Source organism: Microtus ochrogaster, chromosome 26 (genome assembly GCF_000317375.1).
Source record: "Microtus ochrogaster isolate Prairie Vole_2 chromosome 26, MicOch1.0, whole genome shotgun sequence".
NCBI classification, from domain to species: Eukaryota; Metazoa; Chordata; class Mammalia; order Rodentia; family Cricetidae; genus Microtus; species Microtus ochrogaster.
This window is the reverse complement of record NC_022025.1, coordinates 11,339,881-11,348,922: the sequence shown is the minus strand read 5'-3', so window position 1 is coordinate 11,348,922 and position 9,042 is coordinate 11,339,881. Positions and strand designations below refer to the sequence as shown.

At 36.9% G+C, this 9,042-nt stretch overlaps 2 pseudogenes; one reads left to right on the top strand and one right to left on the bottom strand.

Moving 5' to 3' along the window:
• Nucleotides 1-7,862, bottom strand: part of LOC101993733 — a 16,454-nt pseudogene extending 8,592 nt beyond the window's left edge.
• Nucleotides 7,863-7,910: 48 nt separating this feature from the next.
• Nucleotides 7,911-8,749, top strand: LOC101993449 (annotated as a pseudogene).
• Nucleotides 8,750-9,042: the final 293 nt, after the last annotated feature.

The window sequence follows — 9,042 nt, the reverse complement described above, 5'->3', positions numbered from 1 at the left end:
GGGGACCAGTAGAACACAGGACACCCTGCCGCAAAATCTGAAGGTGTGCTCCCTTTGGGGGGGGCGGGTTTTTGAGGGTGGGTAGCCTTAGTGTAGGAGCAGAAAACTGTTCCTGAGCAGAGGACCTAGCAGAAAATGCAGGCTTGTGGGGTGGGGGGTCGTGTGTAAGAAAGGCAGCCCTGCAGAAGGAGCTGGGGGAGGGGGGCCTGTGCTCTCTTCCAGGCCAATCCGCCCCTGGAAAGCACACACTCACCAGTCCAGATGGAACTCCTCAGTACCTAAACAGGGCCGCCTGGTAGCCTGATGATCTGGGGACAAAAGGAAAAAACCTGGCAGGCGGGGCGAGATCCTCTCCGGGTGGATCGCCCATCCAGATGGAACTCCTCAGTACCTAAATGAGGCTGACTGGTAGCCTGATGATCCAGGGACAAAAAAAAAAGGCTCTAGACCAATTTAAAAAGGCCATTTCACCTTGGTCATTCTCTACTCTTTATCAGCAGATAGTGTGGCCAAGGAAGCATGTGTATCACAAAGCACCATTTGTTTGCCATGGTTTTCTAGTTACTTGTAAACTTTCCTGATGGAAATTTGACTCAGAGGCACACGGTGTCTAACTGCACATTCTCTATTAACACTTTACAGAGGCTGGTGGTCAATGATGTGTAAGATATTTTCCCCTCCAGACAACCTAAGACAGTATGTGCATGATGGGGTGTGTGTGCCAATGATTGGTAAGTCTATAAGGTAGAAGAAGACAACCTAAGACAGTCACAGTTGTCTGTTCTGTAGCAGAAACTCAGGCTTTAATAACTAAATAGAAATGGGGGAATATGATGGCTCCCACAGATGTGAATTAGTGCCACCTTCATTAAAGGACAGAGATTTCAGGCCTGTTCTTGCTCTTTGAAGATTATTAGAGGAGGTTTGACCCAGGGTGTGGTAACTCACAGAATGTCTTGACTTAGGGAGTGGTTGCTTGATGCTTTGGGTATGTGAGAACAGGATCACTTTCTTTGTTCCTAGTACTTTAGCAAAAGGTCTTTTGTCTTCCCCCTCCTTTTTGGGTTGGGGTACATAAAGCCTATGAAAAATAAATATGGGTGAATTCAGTATTTACTGGATTGTCCTCCCAACTCTATTCTATTTCTCGGTTCATTTTCTTTGTGTCTCTGTTTATTTCTGTCTAACATTTCTAATCTATATGCCCCTTCCTTGGAATGTACAAATCCATTGAGATGGACACTGACAGATGGCACTTAATGTGGTTTACCCAACAGATATTTATCCTAATTAAACATAAGAACGTTATATGTGTGTGTGTGTGTGTATATATATATATATATACACATACACACACAGAGAGAGAGAGAAAGAGAGAGAGAGAGAGTTATGTAACAACAATTATTGAAAAGAGAGGTCATGTAATTGAAAGAGCAAGAAAAGAAGGTATGGAAAAAGGAAAGGGAGGGAAAAATCATGCAACTATAATATAATCTCAAATAAAAAGAAATAAATTAAAAAAGGAAATAGATGAAGTCACATGAAGTCCTTAACATGGTGTCTTCTCAAAGTAAATGACCCATTTATCTAAATGACATACAAACAGGCTGATGTATTAAGTATAGTATGTGATTAAAGATTATTACAGTCCTGGTGTCTCCCACAAAAAAAAATTCAAAATCAGGAAATTTATCCAAAAGAAGTAATAAACAATAGAGGTAGCAAAGAAAACAGCAAAAAAGAAGACATGACAGACTATTTTCTCTTATTTTCTCACAATTTGTTCCATATCTATTTTTGTTTTACTCAGCAGGTAAATTTGTGCATTTGCATAATTTGGTCTTTCCTTGTGTAATATATATTATCACTGTAAGATAGCAAAAAGGACTAGATGGCTTTTCAATAGCATGTAAGAGTTTTTGTGTGCCACGGATTTAGTTAAGGTATTTTGAGATCAACATTTATTTAAATAATTTAATGTACAAACTTTTACTATTTAGCCACCACAAAATAAGAAATATTTATGAAAGTAAAACAGAAAAATAAAAATAAGTTTATTTAATGTATTTTCTAGGAACACCATAGTATTGTGCCACTATCATGGGTATAACTTGCCTGGTTGATCAGTATTTCACTTTGCAGGGTTAATATCCATCTAAGACTGATGATGCTGCTTGTCCAGTGGTGGTCTGAATATCACTTTCAAGAAAAATGAACAGGAAAAACTTCCTTGTCTGTACTAATTGGATTTCTCCATGTCCCATGGCTAAGGTACATGGTGCTTTTCATAATTGTCTCTTATCGTCAAGTTCTGGTGGTCAAACAAGAGCATCAGCAATAGCCTGGATTTATTGAGGATGTATGGGCCATTTCTGATCAACAACCTAAGGGAAGTATCCTACAGCTGAGGCTGGTCTTTTGGCATGGTAAACCATGGTTTCTGAGTTGAAAGTAATCCCTTATAAAAGATGACTCCAATTAAATTGTTTAACATGGGCATGTAAATGTGTCTGTGTGTATTTGAAGCTTATGAAAGAGTGGACATCCATATAATTTTTTCCAGGATCCTCAGTTTTCCCATTCTTCAACGCCTTTCTTAGTCCCCCAACCACCACTTTCTTCTCCCCACTGAAACTCCCTTTCCTGTTGTCTTCCCTGTTATCCTCTTCCTCTTTACATCACTTGTGCTCTGCTATCATCTCTCAATAGAGATCACAGCGAAAGAAGACTGGACTTTTACGTCATGCAAATTATAAAAACGTGAAACAAAATTTTTAAAAAGTCATCAAATTTGGAAGTAAAATGAAACAATTTTTCTAAGTTTATATACAGGGTCTTTTTTTTTTACAGAACATGACTGACTTGTGACACAAATATTTTTTTATTATATTTCTTTTTTTGGTGTTATTTATTTATTTATTTTTTAAAGATTTCTGCCTCCTCCCCGCCACAGCCTCCCATTTCCCTCCCCCTCCCCCAGTCAAGTCCCCCTCCCTCGTGACACAAATATTATAGGAACAACCAACCACTTTGTACTTGGATTTAAGATCCACTTCATGGTTTGGAACTTATACCTGTCACTGCTGAATTGATCAAAGTCTTGAGACTACCTACAGCATGGGCTTAGATGAAAAACTACTGCTGTAATTCTGTTAAACGGACACAGCAATAAAACAACTGCTAATAACTCTTCCTATAACTGTTACTCATCGTTCTCCAGAGAAGCTTATTGTACAGTACATGGTAATCAACATAGAGACTCACAACAAGACACCCCATGGTCCTAAATGGAATATCTCCATCAGACCTCTCTCCTCAAACCTCAGACATCTATTCAGAAGAAGAAACAGAACAATTTTGAAGAGCCAGAGGTGGTTGATGACTTGAAAGAAATAGCAACTTCTGGACACCACACGGGTGAACTAAAGAGACTTTGATAGCCTGTACAAGATCTGCACAGATTCAAGTCAGAGAATATCCCAGCGTGGAGAAGAGACAGTAGACACATAGTCTCACTGACAGCTGGGAAGTTACTTGCAGTTGATACCTGCTAGGAAATAGAAAGATCAGTTTTCTCTAATGGAATGGCACTGGGTACATAAATCTCACTCCAGGGCAAGCCCCATGACTTGGTCAATACAAAGCAAACTCTGAATTCTGTGTGCTTCTTGTTTTGTTTTGCTGGGTACTTTTTGTATGATTGGTTTTAATTATTTTGATGTTAATTTTTTGGTTTAGTTTCTTGTGAAAGAGAGAGATGAGAAAGAACATAATGTTGGGATGCTAGGGAAGTAGAAAGAATCTTAGAGGAGATGGGGGAGAAAAAAATATGATCAAAATAGAATTTATGAAAATTGTTTTAATTAAAACTAAAAATACTTAAGTTTTAAAAACATAGACAAAGTTGAATGCTAAAACAAAAAGATCTAATCACTGATAGTAAATATTAAACAAAATATATTAAGATTTAAACATTTCCAAGTATATTGAAGATAGTATTATGTTTCTAGATATTTGATGATGTTTCATGAATTACTAATATTAAAATATATTAATGGCTGTTTTGCTAAAAAAATAGGAGTCCATGTATCTAAGAGTTTCATATTGAGGTATTTATTTGTGATAATGTTTATTTTCCATTTGCTTCAGCATAATTAAGGTTATGGGAAAGTAGGTTATATATAAAATTACTTAAATGTGAACACTGCTGACCATGAGCCAAAATATACTATTACTATAACTGTGTGTTTTATGAAATTTTTTAATAACCTAATTTAAAATGCTATAGCAATTTTTGTTCTATAGTCAGGGTAATGGATGATAGTCTTGTGAAATCCTGGGAAGTAAGATATTATTATATCTTTGATTTTTTTTACCAGTCAAATTAAATATTAGATTTTTCTTCTCTATATTAATTCACAAATATGCATATAAAATGAATTCAGATAAATATTATTAAACTTCTTTAGCTATCAGTTCTGCCCATTCTTCCAAGACATGCATTTACAAGCGACAATTAGTTTATCAGTTTAGTTATGGCATGTCCATGCATTTAAAAGTAGCAGCTTTATGGGTAAGAAGACTGTGTTAAAATATTTGACTGGACTACATTATTTTCAAGCACTTAGAATTACTGTGCACACAGTTTCCAATCCCACCACGGGAACTGAGGATTGAGGTTTACTCTGGCTCTGGTCTAGAGTGTGATGCCTCTCACGCAAGGCACTAACTTGTCTCTGTCAAGGCAGGAAGCCTGTGAAATTGAAGCCATCTCAGTTCATCACGGCTTCATTTCTTTTCTGTTGGAAACTGCTCTATTATGTGGCACTGCCTAATAGGAGACCAGGTAGCAGTGCTGTTTGAAAGTATCAATTTGTCTTGAAATCAAATTCCAGTGAAAATAACTCCAGGAAAATGTATGCTGTTGAAAGTTATGTTGTAAAAGCTACTGCTGCTATCTTCATCTTGCAGTTGATTATGATTTATTATTATTCATCAAGGAATTTCTCACTGATTGCATTAAAAATTAAAGCTAATTTGTGGTATGATATCTTTATATATGGAGTGTGATGGATTTCAGCCATAAGTTATAAGTTGTGTTCAGATATTTATGCTATACAATTTGTTGAGTAAAATATGTATTAGTGTGAGATTTACATTTCTGTTACAAAACATCACAAATGGAGCACACACAGCTGGAACAGAAAACAGATGAGCCTTCTACTCTCCACCTTTTGAAACTCAGTGCATCCACTCAGTGCACACCAGCAGCCTTGTACCCCAGCCGTGACCAAAGGACAGCAGAGGGAAAATATTGAACACGTTTCATTGTGGTTTTTTTTTTTTTTTTGCTATCAAAGTTCCAATATGTCAGCAACAAAGGCCGAAGCTATGAGGCTATTATTCAGTACTGTAACCCAAGGCGGCAGACACTTCTTTGTGGCTCATTGATTATACTGATGAACTTCCACTCTGGGAGGAACAGCAGTTCAACTGACATGAATTAACATATATAGTCATGACAGATTTATCTGTCTTTATAAAGGATTTCAGTCATCTTTTAGCCCAGGGATTAACTGAAGTCTGACTAATTTATAAGGAATCCTATAATCCTAACAGCGTTTTAAAGAGGGACTTTATTTCATAGCAATGAAGAAGCAGCTATGAGTCTAGGACTATTGACTGTACTCATCCTGTTAGTACTGTTACAGGATTAGGAGGGTGCTTTGGATCTAGAATGACACCTTTCCATTAAAAGACTCATACAGAGTTTTCACGTAGAATTTCTATCGTGAGAACATCCAGTGATGTCTTCTAGAGCACGGAATACAGACTTAGTAATAATTCCAAACCATAAATATGTGTCATATTCCATGGGTATTATTCCTAAGTGTTCAGAAGCTTTCTCTAAAAAATTCTCTTTCTCTTTCACACACACTTGTATTATCTGGAAATCTATTCCAATAAACAATGTTTATAAATCTGGAGCTTCAAATCTATTACTCTATTTCCTGGGAACAGGCCCTGAAACATTAGATTTAAAATAAAAATTAGTTTGGGCTTCTTAGTTTAAAGGAATTTAAATAATGTATTAACCCATTATTAGCTTTATTTTGTAAGGTTAATTTCACTCTCTACAAAGAAACATTATTATGATCCTCTTACCCAATTTGTTAAGTACTGGCTTTTGAATGCAAGTATGTACATATTATATATTTAAGTCTGTTATATCAAGCAAGCTTCATATTCTCAATAAACCAGCTAGAAAATTTAAAGGAATACTACAATCCATGTTTGACACAGACTCCAGAAAATCATTTTCCTCTGAAAATTAGTAGAAGATACCATATATATATATAAAGCACTGTACAACCAAACGTGAGATAAAAATAACATGATGTGAAAAATTGCCTTCTATACATTTTGCACTTCAAATATCACAGAACATCTATTGACATTCCATAGGTATTCAAAATTACTTTAAAATCTTTCATTTTTCATAACAATACCAGTGTGCTTTAAAATATCTCTGCTCAAGCTTGTTATTTCTTGATTCATTTATCTAATTCCATAACACAATAAATATTTTTTATAATTCAGAAAAAGCTTCTTAATCTCCAAAATACAGATATTTCCTTAGTTGTCCTAGACATTTTACTCAATGTACTTTTGCCTACATTATTAATCATTATTGACTTTACCATAGTTTAGACCTTAGAGGAAACAATGTGCATTTTTGCAAGATGTCCACGGGTAGCTATGTGGCAGTATGAGAATTTCTGTTCTAGAGAAGAAATAATTCTGGATCTATTAGAGCAAAGTGTTCGATGTACTAGAGATGATCTTCACTTAGATGAAATTAAACATGCCACAACAAGGCAAATGGAGAAACAGTGGATCTGGGGGGAGTAGGGACATCGGTGGAGGGGGCTGATGAGACTGGGAGGAATTTAGGGAGGTGTGGCTGACATTAGAATGTGTTGTATGAGAGAAGAATAAATAAAAATATGAGGATGCTATAGCAGTAATGACTAGGGCAAGGACAACTAAAGGTATTATGCATTTAATTCTTTTAGTCCTCAGGATACTTTACATACAGTTTTATTGTTTGAAATAGTTCTGCAATATCTATGTAGCTACACAAGACACATGCAGAAGCACACACACATACACATACATGCATAAACAAAAATCTATCACTAGTTGAAAGCTGATAATAATTTTTTGTTTTGTTTTGAGACAGGGTTTTTCTCTGTAACAGCCCTAGTTGTCCTGGAACTAGCTCTTGTAGACCAGGCTGGCCTCAAACTCCCAGAGATCCACCCACCTTTGCCTCCAGAGGGCTAGAATTAAAGGCATGCATCATCACTGCCCACAAAACAAAAAAAAAAAAAATTAAGGAAAAAAAAGTTTTGAAAAGACATACTCAACAGCTTTACATCCTCCTCATCTTCATCTTCTGACTCTGCATCTTCCTCTACAGCTACTAGATGCTGTCCACTAATGTGCACAGGCCCAGAACCACACTTCAATCTTAAGACCACAGGAGGTGTTATTTCAAATCCCCCAAGAGAAACTGTTGGCTGTACAGACATTTTCAAAGTTGCCAGTGTTACTTCAATTGGACTGCCTTCATAGTTCATTGCTTCTGCCTCTACGATGTGTAATTCATCTTTTGCCCCAGCACCTAAACTAACCGTTCTTAGTGATAACTGGTGCTCATTCTCATCATTATCCACCTTAAAGTGATAATCTTTGTCGGCTTTTAGTTCACAGCCGAAAAGGTAGTTCTGAGGCCTTAGAGGGCTCATGTCCATGTCCATGGAGTCTTCCATGAGGTGAAGGCGCGTTCTTCGGTGGCAGAGAAGTTGGACGGAGGGTTCTGCCTGCTGCTCCTCAGAACAGGCACACAGGACGAGTCAGAAGATGAAGATGAGGAGGATGTAAAGCTGTTGAGTATGTCTGGAAAGCGATCTGCTCCTGGAGGTGGCAACAAGGTTCCACAGAAAAAAGTAAAACTTGATGAGGATGATGATGAAGATGATGAGGATGATGAGGATGATGAAAATGATGACGACGATGATTTTGATGATGAGGAAGCTGAAGAAAAAGTTCCAGTGAAAAAATCTGTACGAGAAACCCTAGCCAAAAATGCACAAAAATCAAACCAAAATGGAAAAGACTTAAAACCATCAACACCAAGATCAAAGGGTCAAGAGTCCTTCAAAAAACAGAAAAAAACCCCTAAAACACCAAAAGGACCTAATTCTGTAGAAGACATTAAAGCAAAAATGCAAGCAAGTATAGAAAAAGGTGGCTCTCTTCCCAAAGTGGAAGCCAAGTTCATTAATTATGTGAAGAATTGCTTCCGGATGACTGACCAGGAGGCTATTCAAGATCTCTGGCAGTGGAGGAAGTCTCTTTAAGAAAATGGATTAAACAGTTTGAAATATTCCGTCTTACTTAATTTCTGTAACAGTTGATATATCTGGCTGTCCTTTTTATAATGCAAAGTGAGAACTTTCCCTACTGTGTTTGATAAATATTGTCCAGGTTCCATTGCCAAGAATGTTGTCTAAAATGCCTGTTTAGTTTTCAAGGATGGAGCTCCACCCTTTACTTGGTTTTAAGTATGTGTGGAATGTTATGATAGGACATAGTAATAGTGGTGGTCAGATATGAAAATGGTAGGGAAACAAATATACATGTGAAATAAACTCAGTATTTTAATAAAAAAAAGTTTTGAAAAGCAATTTGGAGATAGATTTAGTTGTAGTAATATATCTTCATGGCATAGCACCTTGATATAAAAAAAAGGATCAGAAAATAGCTTAATTGTTCTTGTATTATAAGTTAACCATTTGAGGGATAGTATCTTTCCAGCAGGTGGTAAAAGTCATAAAGGGAAGTGGGAGCAGAATGTGTGTAGAATGTGGGGACTCGGTGTCATGGCAAGAGGCGGGGGTTCCAGGAGCCAGAAACATCAGGAGGAATTCCCACACCAGCAACTGCTCAGGGACCTTTAGAACACAAGTGATTCAT